The sequence below is a fragment of the Monodelphis domestica genome, chromosome 4, assembly GCF_027887165.1.
Source record: "Monodelphis domestica isolate mMonDom1 chromosome 4, mMonDom1.pri, whole genome shotgun sequence".
Taxonomy (NCBI): domain Eukaryota; kingdom Metazoa; phylum Chordata; class Mammalia; order Didelphimorphia; family Didelphidae; genus Monodelphis; species Monodelphis domestica.
In genome coordinates, this window is record NC_077230.1 from 258,552,117 (window position 1) to 258,571,205 (window position 19,089).

Here is a 19,089-nt window from a genome sequence, read left to right on the forward strand (position 1 = left end):
GTTATGTCCATTACAAAGACATGACAGATTTAGGATGATGAATGAGACATATAAATTTTTGTATACAGCCATCAAGAGAATTTATTTTGCTCAAGTATGCATATTCTTATGAAGTTTATTGTTCTTTTTTCAGTCAGGTGTGACATGAGTGGGAAAGGAAATTTATTTTTGTTAATTTTTTTAAAAAAATTAAAGTGGGCTGTGACAGATGTAAACCATTTGATGAACTTTTTAAAAAATCCTTACCTTCTGACTTAGAAATGATACAAAGCATCAGTTCCAAGGCAGAAGAGAGATAAGGGCTTGTCGATGGTGACTGAGTGACACAGAGGCAGGAAGAAATATTTGAACCCAGAACTTCCTGTCTCTAAGCACACCTCTCTCCACTGAGATCTCTGGCTTATAAGAACTTCTAAATAAAGTTATGATATTATTAGTTTTAATCAACTTTTAATTTTTACAAGAGACCTTTGATGATATGGAATTAATTTGTAAATATTTATAATGTATGAATAAAACTATTTTTAAAAATATTTAATTTTTAAAGACATTATCCAGCAAATATATGCACATGTATAGATATATGTATGCATAGACTATATATATATGAGTGGTTATACACAGATATAACATTCTACATGCTATGATCATTCTATCACATGTACAAAAAATAAATTACAAAGTAGAAAGGATAAGAACATTTGAGAAATGCTTCAACCAATAACTTTCCAACACACTCATGCATATTTTAGGCAATATTAAACAGCTTCTACATTTTACAAAAATCTTCAGAAATATAATACTACACTTTATAGAATCCCTTTGGTGATTTTTGTCATTCCTATATTATGATAATTTAATTTATATAAAATACATTAATAAATGTTTATGTACCCTATCTTATAAAGTAAAAAAAATCCATTTATTACTTGATTCACATATATCTTGATATAACACTTTAAAGTTTGTAAAGTTCTTTACATAAATCATCTCATTTTTTTCTTGAAAACAACTACATTTTACAGATAAGAAAACTAAGATTCAGTCATTTGCCCAGTGTCACAGAGCTGGTAAATGTCTTAACTTGGATTTGAACCCAGGTCTTCGTTACTTCATTCATTGCTTTATACATTGCACCATCCAACTACCTATTAAAGAAATATAATTACTCCATTCTGTATGAATGAGTATAATAGAGTCATAATATAGTACAATTTTGTTCTTGACAGATTTTGTTGACAGCATTTGTTGAGAGAAATTTTTGGATGATGAATTCTTGGTTTTACACCATTCTGTACAACAGACCTTTGGAATTTCATAGTGATGATTTAAATGCATTTACAAATTTTTCCACTGATTAGTTTTTACCACCTTACAGAACATATCACATGATATTTCTTCATGATAATCGCAAGGATTGCATTTTTAGGGGTTATGCATAATTTGGACATTTGACATTTTGAAATAGAAATATGAAGTGAGGGCAAACTAAATTAAACATGGAAATATACACTTCAGTTATCTTCTTACATTCTGGAGTTGGAGAATTGAATTTTATAATATATATAACCATTTTGGATAATTCAAGCTCTTATAGTTACATTCTATGTACAATGATGCAGAAAACTGTCAACTATAACCTTAAGAAGAGTGAGAACTTCATTCAAATATTTTTCTCACAGGCTTTTCAATTTCCATTTATGTGGGCAGGAAAAGTTTTACCACAAAAGCCAAATTCAACCCATCAGATATTAAATATCTATTGAAATTAAGGATTAAATATCTCAGTTGATTGGTATCCATGACAATAAGCTGGAAGATATAATTGACTTATACAAGTGAAAAAAGAGTTCCTTGGTCATAAATGAGCATCAGTCAGCCATCACAACCAATGTCCAAAGTAAAAATGACTGACTGAATCAAAAATTCATCTGGGAAAAGATACTGACATGCAAGTCCTACTAATGAAAATAAGCCTAGTTATCAATGTATTTGAAACACAGAATCCCACTATATACAGTTCTATTCAATATCTAAAACTCAAATTAATACCTTACATTTGGGGAGTAGGTTAGCTAAAATTTCCCGAGTATTATCATTTATTTAATTTTATTTCACAATCCTGTGAAAGATGGAGGTAGAAGAGTCAGGATGTACACAGCAAGAAAATGTGGATGAGAAATTTTCAATGGCTTTCACAAGATCATAAAGCCAATAAATGAGAGCTCCATAGTTAGAATCTAATTCTTTTGACTCATAGTCTAATATTTTTTTCTGTTCTTTAGGCAGGCTCTCATTATAATGGGCAGTGACTTATTTGTTCCATTAAATTATTACAATACATAAATATTATATATGGTGCTTGGATAGAAGGAGTTTACAATTTCAAAGAGTCAAACAAGGTTATCTAAATACTGTATGTAAATACATTTGCTTATTTGCTGGGAGGAAGGTGGGTAGCAAAGTGGATAGAGTAATAGGCCTGAGTCAGGAAGATCTGAGTTCAAATAAAGCCTCATCTACTTAATAGCTAGGTAATCCTGGGCAAATCAATTATCCTCTATCAACTTAATTTTCACAACTGTAAAGAGGTGATAATAATATTACAGTTGTGACGAGGATCAAATAATGAATTTGGAAAACAGCACAATTCTAGGAACATAAGTGCTTAATGCCTATTTCCTTGATTCCATCTCTATTTCTCTCTTTATACACACATATATGCAATCTACTTGTAAACAAATAAAGAAAAACCCTTCAATAATGTTATTCTTGAGGTGTGATTCAATTAAAAGTAATGACTTGTTCAGGTTGGGGTGGAGGGGAAAAGAAGGAATTTTCCCACAAGGAGTGACAACAAATTGAAAACAAATCAAATTTTGGCCCGTAATACAAAAGAAGTTACAGGGGTAGGGAACTTACAAAAACAAGTGTTCAATGGACTGTATTTTTCATGCATATTATTGTCTTAGAAACTTTTCTTTAAATGTATATGGTCCAAAAAGTGGGTCAAAGATCAAAGAATCACAGAATCTTGGTGTTGAAAGAGAAAATAGAGGTCATCTATTTTAACCTGTAGAGGATCAGAGATCCCCAACAAATTGTCATTTAAAACTTGAAAACTTTTGGTATAAGGGAACTCCCTACATTGACAGTACATTTTCCTGACCTTCAGGGTCACTAAATGCTAAACTACTTTGATAACATAATAGACATATGATCTCATTTTTTAAACCATTCCCTCCAATTATGGATATTTCAAATCATCCATGCCCAAACATCCTGAGCAGATCTTCTGCCATCATCTAAATCTTCCACAAAATGATCTATTTGGTCTGCTAGAAGCCTTTTTTCTAATTATCTTGATATTTTTCAGTTACCAAAATATGAACAAATTTCTTACTCAGGAAACTTTAATAGGTGAAACACATAATCTCCTTGGAAAGCTCTATCATCCCATGATGTTCTACCATGTTTTCAATATGTGAATCTCCAAATATAATCATAATCAAAATAGTTAGCATTATTTAATACTTACTTTGTACCAAGCACTGTGATAAGCACTACACAATTATTATTCCATGTGTTCCCAACAATAACCCTGAGAGATAGAATCTATTAATATTCTTACGTTACAGATGAAAAAAATGGAGGCAAACAGAGGTTAAGTGACTTGGCCAGGATCATACAGATAGAAAATGTCATATGCTATATTTCAACTCTTGTCTTCCTGATTCTAGGTCCAATTCTCTAGGCACTGTGTCACTTAACATATATTTATGAAGAGTCAATAGAAGAGCCAAAATCTTGATCATTACATATTCAACTTTTTGTTTCAAGATTCTTCTGACAACAGAGATTAATTCTTTGCATGTGTGCTAATTTCTATTTGCAATAAGAACTTGTCGTATTCCCAAAACAGATTTAAATAGTTGCAGAACTAATATCAATAGATTTTCTGTACCTGTAATCTATTTCATTTATGATCTATTTTACTGTTATGCCTTATTTTCTAAAATATCTCATGACAAAATATCCTTTTCTACTTTTGTCTTCTGTGAATTGTAATTTTGAAGACTATAATTGTCTGTCTCACATTCTCCACCTCCACTCCCCTCCACTCTGCCACTTCAGCCCAACAATTCAGTTGTATTAAACACTTACTAGTATAAGGGATTTGGGGGAGTGCAGACCTATTACAAGTATTTCTGGGTCAAATAATATGCAGTTTTATATCTCTTTAGTCATAGTTCAATATTAATAAAAAATTAAAATAATGTCCCCCACTAAGAAGCTTCTCTAATACCACAAACATTCTTATGGTTTATCCATTCATATGGTTTCAGAATGGCAGTATTTGCGCATCAAAAATTACTGTCACTAGAGATCTAGTATCAGTTACTTTCTAGAAAGCTTCATCAGTGATACATGTCTCTGTGCCAGCTCTCCTAAAAGAATTGATAAATTTGACATTGGTAATTTTTAATAAATTAAGTAGGTCAGAAATTTACTTTATAGCATTTTACTCAAATGATAAAATCTGTTTAGCAATATTCATTTATAGAAGAATTTTGTGTTTTTTCAATGTTTTTCCCACTAAATATCCTACTGTTACTCAAAATATGAAACACCGACAAAGTTATCAGTGGTTATAATTGACCCAGTTGGAAGGGGAGAATTGAATCTCACTGTTACTACTGGTTTACAAAATGGGTAATTTATAAGTATACCTGAGTTCTACCTTAGGGTTATAAAGTAGAATGGGAGGTATGTGAGTATGTACTGCTCTCCCTTTTTTCCATTAATAGATGTTTGGAGTATGAAGCACATGGAGGCTGTAATCATCCACTCAGCCAGGGAGAATAGTTCCTGATAGTGTACTTTCCTAGTTGCCAAAATGGTACCAGCCAAGGCAGGATTGGGATATCAAGGGTTCCTTCAGAGGCATATATTAGTATCCAAAAGAAGGGAGCTCATAAAACTCATTTCCTAATTTAACCTCTTGCCAGGGAAGAGAGACCTTTTGGGCAGGCTTAGTGTTGTGAATTACCTCAACAATAACTATGAGATTTAGAGTTAAAAGAGAACTAGACACGAAAAGGCACTTAATACTCTTAGAAAGTCACTAGACACTTTTTTTCTGCACCTGTTCTATGCCAGTAATTGTACTAAGTCCCAGGGATACAAAGAAAGGTGGGGATCCTGTCCCTTCTCTCAAGGAGATCACAGTAAAATGAGTAAGATGACATACAATGCTCAAACTATTGACAGGATAAGTTAGAGGTTATATGTACATCAAAGGAAATCATAATAATAAGTGGTCTTCAGAAAAGTTTCTTATAAACGAATGATTTTTTTTTTCCTTCTGGGACTTAAGGGAAGCTAAGAAACTCAGGAATTGGCAATTAAGAGGGAAAGAATCCCAAGCAGGGGGAGACAGCCATTGAAAATGCCCAGTTGGGTGGGGAATGTGATGGAATAAAAACATAAGGAGGTCAGGATTATCAGAACATAAAGTATATGGGGGAATGTAACCTATAAGAAATTTGGAAAGCTAAGAGTTTGAACTCTCAATTGGGGATTTCATTTTTTATGTGAAGATGATAGGAAATTATTACAGTTTATTGAACAGGGAGACCAATCAGCAGAATCGCAATGGTCCAGGCATGTGGCAAAAAAAAAAAAGGGCTTGCACCAGGGAGGTAGCAGTGATAAATGTGAAAATGGGGCCATATACAATGGATAAACATTTCTTTATAATAGAGAGAATATATGTATTGGGAGATGACGACACATCTAGGATGTGAGCCTAAGTGACTGGCAACAAGATAGTATCCTTGGCATTAATAGAGAAGACAGGAAGATGAAAGAGTTTGGTGGGAATGTAATGAACTTTTTGTCATTTTTGTCATTTTTGGACATTTGGAGTTGAAGATATCTACAGAACATCTAGTGTGAGATGTCTAAGAGCTAAGTGGAGATGTGAAATTGGAGATCATCAGATATTAGGGATGAAAAAGTAAATTTAATAATTATGAAAACTGATTATATCAGGGCAGATGAGGTCACCAAGTGACATAATATAGAGATAAAAAAGAAGAGAGCTAAGGAAAGACCCCTGATGGGAACTGGAAAGAGGCAAGACTGGATTAAGATATTGCAAAGGTGGCTGAGAAGGAATGACTCAATAGTAGGAGAACCAAGAATAAAGTAATTCCATGAAAACCTTGAACAAAGGGATTATCAAGGAAAAGAGGGTGATTGACAGTTTCAAAGACTGCACAGAGGTCAAGAATGATGATCACTGAAAAAATGCCATATTGGTAACTTTAGAGAGTTTGGTTTGACTGTTAATTCAGAATTCCCTGATAAGATCTACTAGTGTTAAAATCATTCCTTCATCAGGATTTTGAAATGAGATCATTATTATTACTATATAGATATAGATTTTCTAGTTTCCTTCTGGTCTCTTCAAATTTAATTTCTACAGGAGGCCTTACTCCACAGTGTTAAATCCCTTACCCTCTCAACATGTCCTACTCTGAAATTACTGCCAGTTTGTCTTATAAATATTTTACATGTACATAGATGCTTGCGTCTTATCTTCTCTATTAAAAGTAGAACTCATGAAAAGTTTTTACCTTATTTGGAAACCTAGTAAGTAGCACAATGTTTCATAAGGGTTTTGTGGATTGATTTTTATATTGGCTTGTTGACTGACTCTGTAGAGAATGCATACAAAAGTAAAACAGGAAAAATGTAAAATACAGGTTAACAATAAATGTAAATTTTAAAATATAATCATATAACAGCTATGTGTTTTTTTTTAATTTTTAAACCAAAATATCGCTGGCGAATGTAATTAAAATTAATTAAAAAGAGGAAAAGGTATATTCTAAACTGGTATACTTAGAAAAATTTATCTAAATAATTTAATTTACCTAAATGTATCCATAATATTGATTTTGCTGGATCATTATCTCAAAGTAAATTGTTGAAAAAGACATACAATTCTGAAAATATTATCAAATGAATCTCTTTGTTTTATGATTCTGCTCATATAGTAATTTCCTTCCATGCTTCCTTCCCTACCTTTTCTCTTTCCTTCTCTCTTTCCCCTTTCTCTCTCTTCCCCATGAATCAAAAGAACACTATTTTTAGGCCAATTCTGAATATAAGCCACACCCTGCTCAGGCAAAATCTCTTTGAAAGGAAACACAGCATTAGAGCACTCATTGAAAAATAATTACACTACATTTCCATAAAAGAAAATACATTAATTTTATATAGTTTAAAATTTTTCTTTCCATTCAACTAAAAATGTTTTAACCAGTTCTTAAAGCAATTTCTCTCTTATGTGCATCACTTTTATTGCTCTTTTAAGAACATGATTATTGGACATATTCAAACTTTGTATAAGCCAGTTTGGGTTAAAAAAAACACACACACAACAAAAATATATTCCCTTTATGCAAATCAATATGGCATCAGCCAGAGTAGCTAAAGTAGTTCTTTCAGTGAGTTTAAAATGAGAAAGCTATGGCATTGAGTAGTAAATATGGTTGATTTCCATTCAATTTCAGTTGCAAGAAGACATTTCTAGTGAACATCAAAATTTGCTAAAATGCTTTAAATGAGGGGTAATTAGGTTGCTCAGTGGATAGGTGATATAAATTAGGAGATTTTCTGGCTTCAAATTTGACTTTAAATATTTACTACCTCTGTGACCCTGAGCATATTGCTAAACTTCAAATGCCTAATCCTTACCATTCTTCTGCCTTGAAACCAATACTTAGTATATATTCTAAGACAGAGAAAAGAGGGTTTTTTTAATGCTTACAATAATAATAGCTCACATTCCTTTATTATTACAATCTACCTTTGTAAACATCACCCCACTAAAAAAGCTATTTGAGATAGGCAATAAAGATGATTTCTAGAATTTTTTTAACTCAATTTCTGTCTTAGTAATAGGAAAGTGGAATTAAATTACTTTCCCAGAGCCACATATGTAGGAACTATCTGAATCCAGATTTGATGTCCTACAAACTCCAATCCTGGTCCTCTATCCACAGTGCCACTTAGCTGCCTCAATGTCTAGAATTTATATAGCATTCTAAAGTTTGCAAAGAGCTTTTATCTATGTTATCTCACAAGTATTTGATAGTATTATCCTCGTTTTAATAAATGAACACATTTAAACTAAAAAGGTTAAATGTTATTTCCAAGGTTACATAGCTACTATGTATCTAAAGCAGGATCAAATCCAGATCTTTCTATCTACATGGTCAGCATTCTAAACCCTTTATCATCTAGCTATAAATACAAATATTATAATTGTTTTATTTATCAACTATATAATATATGAAATATTTAATGGATATATACAAATATATACAATATATAAATATATTATATAGTAAATATATAATATGCAATACACATATATAATAAATAATATGTAAAATATGTTATGTATTTGTCAGTTTAATATATTCATTATATGTTATAAATTATATTATGTTGAATATTATATATTTATATTATATTTATATACAGGATGAAAGGGTAGCCAAAGAGATAATGGCCAAAGAGAGCATTATGATAGGAAAGAGATCCAGGAAGCTGATAGCATGGCTGGGCCTGGCCCTAATCAAATCACACCTGGATTACTGTGTTCAGTTTCAGGTATTGAGATCACAATAACTTTTTTAGGAAAGGTACTACTAGATTAGAGAGCATCTGGATAAATACAATCAGAATGAAGAAGAGTGTTGAGATCCAACTATTTAATGCCATTTGTCCCATTTGGGGAAGAAAGCCTTGGGTGGAATGTGCTTGATCAGAAAGCCTTCAAGTAGATAAAAGAATGATATTTGGAAGAAAGATCAGGCTCTAGCAAGCTGAAGAGATTATAATTAGGAATAACAGTTAGAAATTGGCAAGAAGTAGATCTTGGCTCAAAGTAAGAAAAAGAAAAAGAAAACTATTTTTTTTTAATTTTTAGCAATTGGATCAAAGAATTATAGATTTATTTTATTTACCAATTTTAGTCTAGTACTTTCAGTCATGTCCAAGTCACTGGAACCTCATTTGACATTTTCCTGAAAAGACCATGAAGTAATTAGTAATTTTCTTCTCCAGTTCATTTTGGAGATGAGGAACTGAGGCCTTACCCATTGTAAAAAATAGACTGGAATACAGGACTACAATCCCCATGAGCCTTTGCTCCACTTCCCCAGAATGCCTTGTAATCTCACCTGGGCCGAGATCGAGAAGGTATTTAAGCTGATTCAAAGGCTTTTGAGCTCTCTCCTCGCTCTTTTTGGACTTCCATTTTGGAGCAGACACGGCTCTTTCCATAATGTAGGTGAGGTCTAGGCCTCTGGCCTAGACACGTGTTTTTTCTTATCCTGTATTTTCTTTTAATCCTTAACTTTAATAAACCTCTAAAAAATATAATACTCCTTGCAGAGAGAAACTAATTTCTACCTGCCTCAGTCTCCCCATCTCCCCTAAAATTTTAATCTTTACACCATGTTTAATGGTTAAGGATTAAGGGAGTTACCCAGAGTCACACAGCTAATAAATGTCTGAGGCCAATTTGAGAACAGGAAGATGTACCTTTCTGACTCCAGGACTGATACTCTATCCACTGTGACCCCTAGCTGGCCTACTTATTTACCAATAAGTATTAAATAATTATATATTTAGATTTATACATTTGTCTACTTATTAGGATAAAAGAAGTATAGGTTTCCTATAAGGGAAACTGAAGTTTATAAGATCATAGTATTAGAAATCTAGAGCTGGAAAGGAATTCAGAATCATCTAGCCTACCTCTCTCCTTTTTACAGATGGGAATAATAAGCCTCAGAGAAATTTGGAGACAAATCCCATATCATACAGGGAGCAAATAACAGAGCTGTGATTCAGACTTAGGACTTATGACATGTGATACAGTGATTTGTCCATACCTGGGATGGGCTGCCCCAGGAGAGAGTAGGTTCTTCATTACTGGAGGTCTTCTCAGGCTGATGACTACTTGTCAGTAAGGACAAAGAAGAATCCTATTAATTACAGTGGATCTCTGAATCCTCCTTCCAATTCTAAGATTGTAGAATTCACTGATGGAGCTGAGAATTTGAGCCTACTTAAGCTTGTGATTAGCTATTCCTTTGGCTACTTCCAGGACTACTACAATAAGAGTCGTGGCTGCCATTATTACTTGTATTACTGTAACTGCTACTACTACTGAAATACAGTTCTGTATCTCAAATAGGGTTGTTAATACCTGAAGTTCATTTTAGAGGCACAATTTATATTCAGTAGTTGTAATTGGTTTTATTTCTGTACATATTCACACATAAATGCACACATATATGGATAACTAACCATGGATCATTTGTTTATACTATTTAAAAGTCACAGATTTTCAATAGTGCCTCAATAAATGATTACTTATCATCTCCCCAATCATACAATGTACAAGAGATTTGTATGTGAATAGCAAATATTCATAGCTTTGCTAAGGGTCATTCCAACACATCTTTGTAAATAAACTGAAATGCCAAGTCAATTCTTAGCTTGGAAAAAGACATTTGTATAATGATTGCATAATCAAGTTAATTCTCAACAAACACCAGTGAATAAGTCACTTGACTCCTTGACAAATGAGAACAATTTGCCTTGTTAAGAAATTGCAAAAACACTTCAAGTAAGCTGTGGAATATTCAAGGCATGTTTCTTTGCAAATTTCAAATAACTGATTTTTAATATAGGATCCTAACATTTGGGATTAAGTAGGGAAATTAATTTAAGCCAATAGAATGCAATATCTACATTTGTTTATCTTTCATCCCCTCCCTCTCTTCTGCTCCTTAGCTCTTCCCTTTACCCCTCAAATATAAGGGACACCAATATATATATTCTGCATTAAAGCCTAGAAGCTTAGAGCTAGAAGAAACATCACAGTAAATTTAGTCTAGTCTTTTGATTTTCCTGATTTCACAGAAATATGTTCAAGTGACCAACCCAAAGTCATACTGATAGTAAAGGGCATGACTGGGACTGGAGCTCCAATTAGTTCAATTCAACAGTTATTTACTAAATGACTACTGTTTGCAAGGTACCAAGGTACAAAAATATTTTTTTAAAAAGTTTATCTTCAAGGTTCAAGGAGCTTACTTTCTTCTGAGGGTAAGCTCTTTTTCTGTATGTTGGGGAAAAAAACCTTTATTTCCATTTTTAAAAATCTTATTTATATATAATTTTAGAGTTTGCAAACCATTGTTTCAACAACAAAATCGTGAGGTATATGCATAATATACACATGCATATGTATATTTTATATATAAGACATACATGTGCACAAACATATACATATGTAATATACATACCCATAGATACATAAAGCAAGTGTGTTTATATATGCATGTGAATACACACATGTGTATACGTATATATTAAAGTTAAGGAAACAGAGCCATAGAGGAAAAGTACCTATTCTCACATAGTTAGAGGCAGAGCTTACAGCCTGATCTTCTGATCCTAAGCCCAGTGAATCTTTAATTTTCCCCTCCACTTCATGTAATATTGTGAAAGGGAGAACAAGAGTCATGTAGAAGCCTCCAATAGCTGCCATTCTCAATGGTAGAAGGGATGCTTTGGGTACCCCTGAAAAGTGTTTGTAACAAGTGCCAAGGAATTAAGCCTGGTGAGTCTGCCAAAATAATCACCATAATAGGCATGGAGAAATGAATGAAAATACTGGCTAGATTAGGCAGTGTCCCAAAACTGCCATGTTTGGGTGTTTTTAATATAGTAAAAAAGGAAAAGAAAGAAATCTCTGGACCACTTAAGAAGAATCTCATTATAATAGTAAAGGTAATGCTGCCCCTTCTGATGAAAGAGATGAGAAAGTATCAGTGCTTTTTTTACCAAAGATTAGAATGTTTTTATCAGCAATTTTAAAATTATTTTTAAAAAAAGATATTAGATTCGCCTTAGAAGGTAGTTGTCTGAAAGTTTAGGAAACAAAGTAAGTTCATAAAAGGACTTTAGCATCACTAAGTTTTAATTTTTTTATTGATAATTTTTGTTTTCATATAACTTTTATCTCCCAATATACCCCCATCATGTCCCTAGGAAGACAAACCATCTTTCTCACATAAAAAAAGAGGAACAAAAGATGAGCAAAAGCACAAATCTTCAGAACCAATATAATCATGTTTGACAGCAAAGACAATGTTCTCCACCCACATTCCCATATTTTGCAAAGAAGTGGGGGTAGGCATATTCTCAGAAGTTTTTCTGAGCATCAAGCTTAAACATCATAATTTTACTGCATTCAGTTTTGGTTGGTTGGTACTTTTGCAATTTCATTGACTTTCCTCTTTATGTTGTTTTATTTGTTCTGTTTTTACTTTTCTCATAATTTCCACTTATTTCTTCCTTCTTCACATTAATTACTTCTTATAATACAATAATATTCATTACAATCATATGCCAATATTTGTTTAGTCATTTCTAATCAATGGGAACCCACTTTGTTTCCATTTCTTTGCTAGTACAAAAGAAAACCACTTATTATTGAATACCTTCTATATGTAAGATGCTGGTAACGGCACTGGTCAAAAATTACATACATTAGATCACCAACCATAAGGACACTATGATTGAGGTCCAAAGATAAGAAAGCTACACAATCAAAATATAATATAGGAGAATTATAGTGAAAAAATGAGATAATAAATCATTTTACCTGAATCCTCATGCTCTCATCTATAAATGAGAAGAGTTAGACTACTATCTTTAAGGTCCCTTCTGTATTCAAAAGTCTTATGATTGAGACTAATGTAAAAATTATATCCCTAAAGAACAAATAGAGGCAAGGTGACAAGACTTTGCTTCAATTCTCACCTCTGACACATGAGGTGACCCTAATCAAGTTTCTTAGTATCCTGGTATCCTAGATGATGTTCTTTGGATATAAATTGCACACCAGTTATTGCTCAGAATTAGTAGATGGAGTTTTCTAATGGGTAATTCTGATACTTATGAAGTCTCATGACCAGTCTAGTTTTAAATAAACTATGAACAACAATGAAAAGAACCATAATTTCAATCTAACAATTACAAAATGAGAAGTTTAATTAAAGAACAATGGGGACATATAAAAGGAAGATTAAAATGCTTATAGATAAAGGTAATTTTTGGTCTGGACTTTGAAGAGTGGGTAGTATACTTTTCTTTTCTTTTTTTTAAAATTATTTTGTTTTCAAATATCAAAGAACTTGGGAGGACATTTATGAATTGATGCAGAGAGTGAAGTAAACACAAACAGCATAGAAATTTTACAGTAGGAATAATGTTGTAGGAAGAAATAAGTATGAAAAATTAAGATATTTGTTATCAACACAATGAACATCAATGATTCTGAAGGTGACCCATCACCTGAAAGAAGGGTAACATTCAATACACCAAATGTGATACAAATTTTTGGTTGAGTAGTTTTTCAACAGGAAAAAGGAAATAGGAATAGCACACAGGGAATAACATGAGAAAAAAAAGTTGGATTGGAAGTTAAGGGGATATGTTTGGGGGAAAACCAGGGGAGTTTCATTATAGTACAAGAGTACTTTGAGCAAAATATTAGAATATATGGCTGGAAAGTGAAACTGAGTTAAGACTATTTTGGACTTTGCTAAATTAAGTAGTAATTTACTTTATCATATAAGAACATGAAATTACATGTATGTCACCTTTAGGCATATGAATCCTACTCATCAATATACTTAAATAATTGATAAAAAAAAAGCATGTGTTTCATGAAGAAAAAAAAAAACTTAGTACCAAATAGGTACAAAATGTTCTAGGCGCTGGGTGAGAGAATGGAGAGAATTGTGTGAAACCAACTACCTCTATCTTGTAAAACTAACTCTATTTTGAGATGTAGATTTCATTTTCCTGTAAATTCCATTTCCTTGCTAATCTTGGGAATTGAGTGACATTCTATTTCATATCCAGGAAAGTCCACCCTTTAGTTTTTCCCCTTCCCCCACTCTGGAAACTCATTCTTTCCCCTCCCAAACCAGAAAGTCTCTACTCTCTCTTCCAAATAGAATTTAGATTCCCTAATTTTATATCTTGATGCATATGCTGTTAATTGTTTTCTTTTAATGAATAAGAATCTGCTTCCTCCTTTATTTGGGGGTCCAGTGCCAAGGTTTGGTTCTTATTTGGTTTGCAAATAGCATGCAATGTTTGATAAATCAATATGCTTTAAAGCTCAAAGCTTTGCTAACTCAGCTATTTCAGATTGCACCCATCACAATTTTTGGTGAAGTCAGGCAGGCAAGGACAGGACTCCAACTCCCAGCATGTGCTTTCAGAAAAAAAATTCCCTAGAGCACTTAGGAACTTTGTGGAAAATTTCCCAGGAAGTTAACACTTTTTCCCTCAATTTCAAAAATTTTTGAACTAAGGTAAGTCCCTATGCTGCAGGAAAAGTTTAACTCCCAAATATCTGGGGAAGGCAAGCCCCTACATGCTGGGTAAAGTAAGCCAACACATTCTTGGGGAAGGAGATAAACCCAAGAAGTTCCTTTAAACCCAAGAAGTTCCTTTAAAGAATAAGTTAAAAGAAGCCTCCTTACCAAATGAGAAGGCCCTTTTAGGGTAATGCCTCCCCATTGTTGGGGAAATTGCTTTGAGTAAATTGTGGGTTCTAGGAGTATGTATATTGATGGGAACCCCTCTGAGGGAAAAGTTGACTTGGGAACAAGGGAAGAGCACATCATATTAAATTGTTTGAAATCTAGTTTAAAACTGCAAATGATTTAGTTGAAAGCCTATTTGGGCCTCAATTTAATGCTCTTGATGAGTGTACAATAAAAAAAAAATTAAGATTGCTCTAAAATATATTGAAATTCAAATGTATACCAAATTTGACCTGAAGAACTTTTTTTTGGTTACTATTAGGCTTTATATTTTTTTCCACTGGATTTCTATTTTTCTGTCTCATCTTATTTCCTAATGATTTTGTGAAATGCTTAGGTTTATTTGTAGATTTTGCTACCTTGGAAGATTTCAAAGGGGAATACTGCTAGTCAGAATCACTGGTGAAAGCTGTAGTCATAGAGTTTAGAATGTTAATTAGTTAATGACACTTCATACTTGAAGCAGGGCTTTTAGCTTTCTGTAATCTCATACTAAACTCTGTCCCAGTAAATAAAGCTAACTCACTTTAGGGTTTAATTGGGAAATTAGGTTACAAAGAAAAAGAAAAAAGAAAAAATCTTCAAGAGACTTTCTGTCAGATTGGCCAATATGACAATAAAGGAAAATAATGAATGTTGGAGGGGATGTGGCAACATTGGGACATTAATGCATTGCTGGTGCAGTTGTAAATTGTTCCAATCATTCTGGAAGGCAGTTTGGAATTATGCTCAAAGGGCGCTAAAAGAATGCATACCCTTTGATGCAGCAATGACACTACTAGGTTTGAATCCCAAAGAGATTTTAAAAATTTATGGAAGAGCCTGTTTTTATGAAAATATTTATCACTGTGCTTTTTGTGGTTGCAAAAAAAAAATGGAAACTGAGGTGATGGCCCTCAGTTGGGTAATAGCTGAACAAATTATAGTATATGATGGTGATGTAATATTATTGTGCTATAAGGAATAATGAATCATATTATTTTTTTAAGAATTGGAAAAATCTGCATGAACTGATGTGGAGTGAAATAAGCAGAATCAGGAGAACATTATACACAATACCTGAAGCAATGTGGAACAATTGAATGTCATAGACTTGGCTACTAATAGCAATGCAATAGCTCAGGACAATTCTGAGAGACTTATGGAAAAGAATATTATCCATAGCTAGAGAAAGAACTATTTTAATAAAAATACAGAAGAAAACATGATTTATCACTTTTTTATATGGGTATATGATTTGGAGTTTGGGTTTTAAAAGATTACTTCATTACTCAAATGAATAGTATGGAAATAAGTGTTGAGTGATAATACTTGTATAGGGGTACCTTAATACAGGAGCACCTTAAGTCACAAGCAAATTGAGATATGAGCAGTCAGGCTCTGGACTTTTTGCTTTATGTTGGGACCAGACATTTGAATCATGAGAGACCACCCATGGGAGGAGCCTGAGGTGGATGAGTTGATCAGTGCAAGGGAGATTAAGGGAATGTTGAGGATCTGATAGATGAACAAATTAAATTGCAGGCTTGGCTATGGAACAAATTAAACTCATGTGTCAAGACACCACTGTGTAACCCAATGGAATTGCTTATCAACTCCTGGAGGGGGAGGGAAATAACATGATTCATGTAACCATGGGTAAAAAACAAAGAAAAGAAAAAAAGAAAAAAAAATCAAAGATACTTTCTGTCATTTCAGCCCTGCATAGGTTGAGGATATAAAAATGAAGACAGGTACTTTAAAAGAGTAAAATGTTTTCTGAGTTTGTAAAAATTACAAATGAAGTAGAGTCTGAATTTATAACTGTAAATAAAACTGTTACTGTAAATTTCCAAATTATGGTAACTGTTAAAAACATCCTTGTAGATTTGGGAGGTTTACAAAATAAGCTTAAATATTTCCTCTCTCCTTTCTTGAAGGAAGGATTTATAGTTGGGAAAGAGGTCTGAAAGAGGTAGATTCTATTGAGAAAAATAAATTAGAGGCAAGTACTGAATAAGGAAGTAACTCCCTTCTCTCTGTCCTATCTGATAAGATAAATAGGAAGCTTAAGAAATCCTGAAATATCTAGTCAATTTTGGGGTACTAATATTCTGTAGAATTGTTTTAAGGAAAAATAAGAATATGGTTTTGAGAGTGACAGTTATAGAGATTTATCATTCTTTCCCTGGAGATTGATATAGGGATAATTTTTATGTGATGAAGGAAATGGATTCAAATAATTTTTAAAAATCTGGTGCTTAAGAACTGTGTCTTGTTAATCCTTCCTTGATCATTAAAAAACCAAAGCTTTTTTTTTAATTAATAGAATGTATTTGCAAGTGTCTCAGCTTCCTGCCCCCGTCCCTGCATCATAGAAGGCATCATCAGGAAGACAAACATATGTTTATAAATTATGTTTTTTTCATTTTCCATTTTTCAATTAATTCTCTGGAAGTAGCATTTTAAATTTATTCTTTTTTCAAAGTGCTTGTATTTTAATAATTTCTCAACATGGTAAAATAATTGTACATTACAATCCAAGGAAGTAGGAGTATGATTGGGATTGAGGAAGCTGGGATGGGGACATCAGAACAATACAAAAAAAATACACCAAGAAACACATGTTGGAGAAAGAAGTTGGGGACAGGGACAGGGTCTCAGGGGACCCAAGTGTGTCTTACTGAATGTTATTCATGGAAAAGAAGACAATATTCTTACCCCCCTTACTATAATATAGTGGTTCAGACAGTGATGGATCCCAAAAGGAAACCAGCAGGAAAATGAGGAGAGAGAAAAACAAACACACACACATACAGAGAGAGAAAGACAGAGACAGAGACAGAGACAGAGACAGAGACAGAGAGACAGAGAAAACAGAAGTAAGGAATGGCAGGAATGAGCATAGAAAAAACTACACACAGGGAAGGTTAGTTGACTGAAATAAGCAAACTCTTTCTGATGGGTATGTGAATCTTAAAAATTCTCAGTCCCTACTTCATAAGATTTGGTTAAGACCATTCCCCATTTTAAACAATGAAGGAACTTAGATCAGGAATATGAGACCTCTACTCCACCCCTACTTAAGCATGCTTTAGGGGAAGAAACTTCTTTCTGAACAATGAAAAATACTTAAACCCATACTTATAGTAAGGCAAAAGTTCTTAAGCTGTGCCTATTTTTAGATCTAATACAAAAGGGTGCTAAGTACCTATAAAGGTCAGGCAACTTGTGAATTTACAAGGAGCAAAGAGGTGAGAACTTACTCAGAGGTTTTTTTCAGGTGTGAACTTAATCAAAAGTTTAAGTCTACTCAGGTGTGAATTAAGAATGGTCTGTCCTTTGGAAAATATCTACTGTGAATGGTAGATGTGAGAACTTAGGGGAGGTGACATAGGAGAAAATTCACTTTAAAAGGAGGTCAAAAAGGAGGTCTCAGGATATTCAGCTGGGAAAAGCTGAATTGGAGGAGGCAGCTGGTGTCTCTCTGAACACTAGAATCTTGCTTGGACAAATCTTGTGGTGAGTGGATAAAAGACTGACTGATCTCTCTCTTAGGGTTTTCAGCCTAGGCTGGCTCATGCTGGCCTAGACTGGTCTAGCCCTTTTTCTCATTATTTCCTTTTTCTTTCTCTCTATCTTTCATTAATTCCTCATTTGTATTAATTAAAATCTCTATAAAACCCAGCTGACTTGGGTATATTTAATATTTGGGAATTTTTCCCTGGCAACCACCTTATATTTGATTTAAAACAAGAAACTGTCTTGAAACCATATTTTCTGCAGTCACAATTTAAGCCAACCACTCTTATCTGTAACAGTTTATGACTCCCACTATTTTAATCATCACAGGTAAGAGACAAGAGACTTGGGGAGTGGTCAATGAATATCTAATAATAGAATATACCTGGAATTATCAAAAGAAAGACAGCAATTCTTCCATTTTTTTTTCTGATCCATCTTGCAGATTTTCTCACCTTCTTTGGGGAAAATATAAATGAGAAACATATCCCAAAAGAAGAGATCCCAAAATAATATCTGGATCTAAGCTTCACAACACAAAACACTCCTATCTGTAAGTAATTTAATAAGAGCCAAATAGTTGAGGCAGCAGTCTTTGTAACAATTCCTAACAAGACTGAGTCACAGGATGATGGGTGCCCAGGTACCCTGGTGCCATCACCCTCCTATCTCTCTGCTCAGGTGGAACAGATTGTCCCTCTTGGCCAAATCCTATTCTACTTAGTCTGGACACCTGACTCTTGAAGCTAGAGGAACTCTAGAAAACTGGTAACAGGCTGAAATGTGTTGGCAGAGCTACATTTGAAAAACTGAAAACCTCATAATAAGGCCATTAAAAAAAACAAAACTCTGAAACAGTAAGTAGCAG

General features: G+C 33.3%; 1 protein-coding gene across 1 annotated transcript in view; it reads right to left on the bottom strand.

The window, feature by feature from the left end:
- The window catches only part of CNTN5 (contactin 5), a 1,793,707-nt gene that overhangs the window by 1,573,682 nt on the left and 200,936 nt on the right, over positions 1-19,089 (bottom strand). The window lies entirely within an intron of this gene.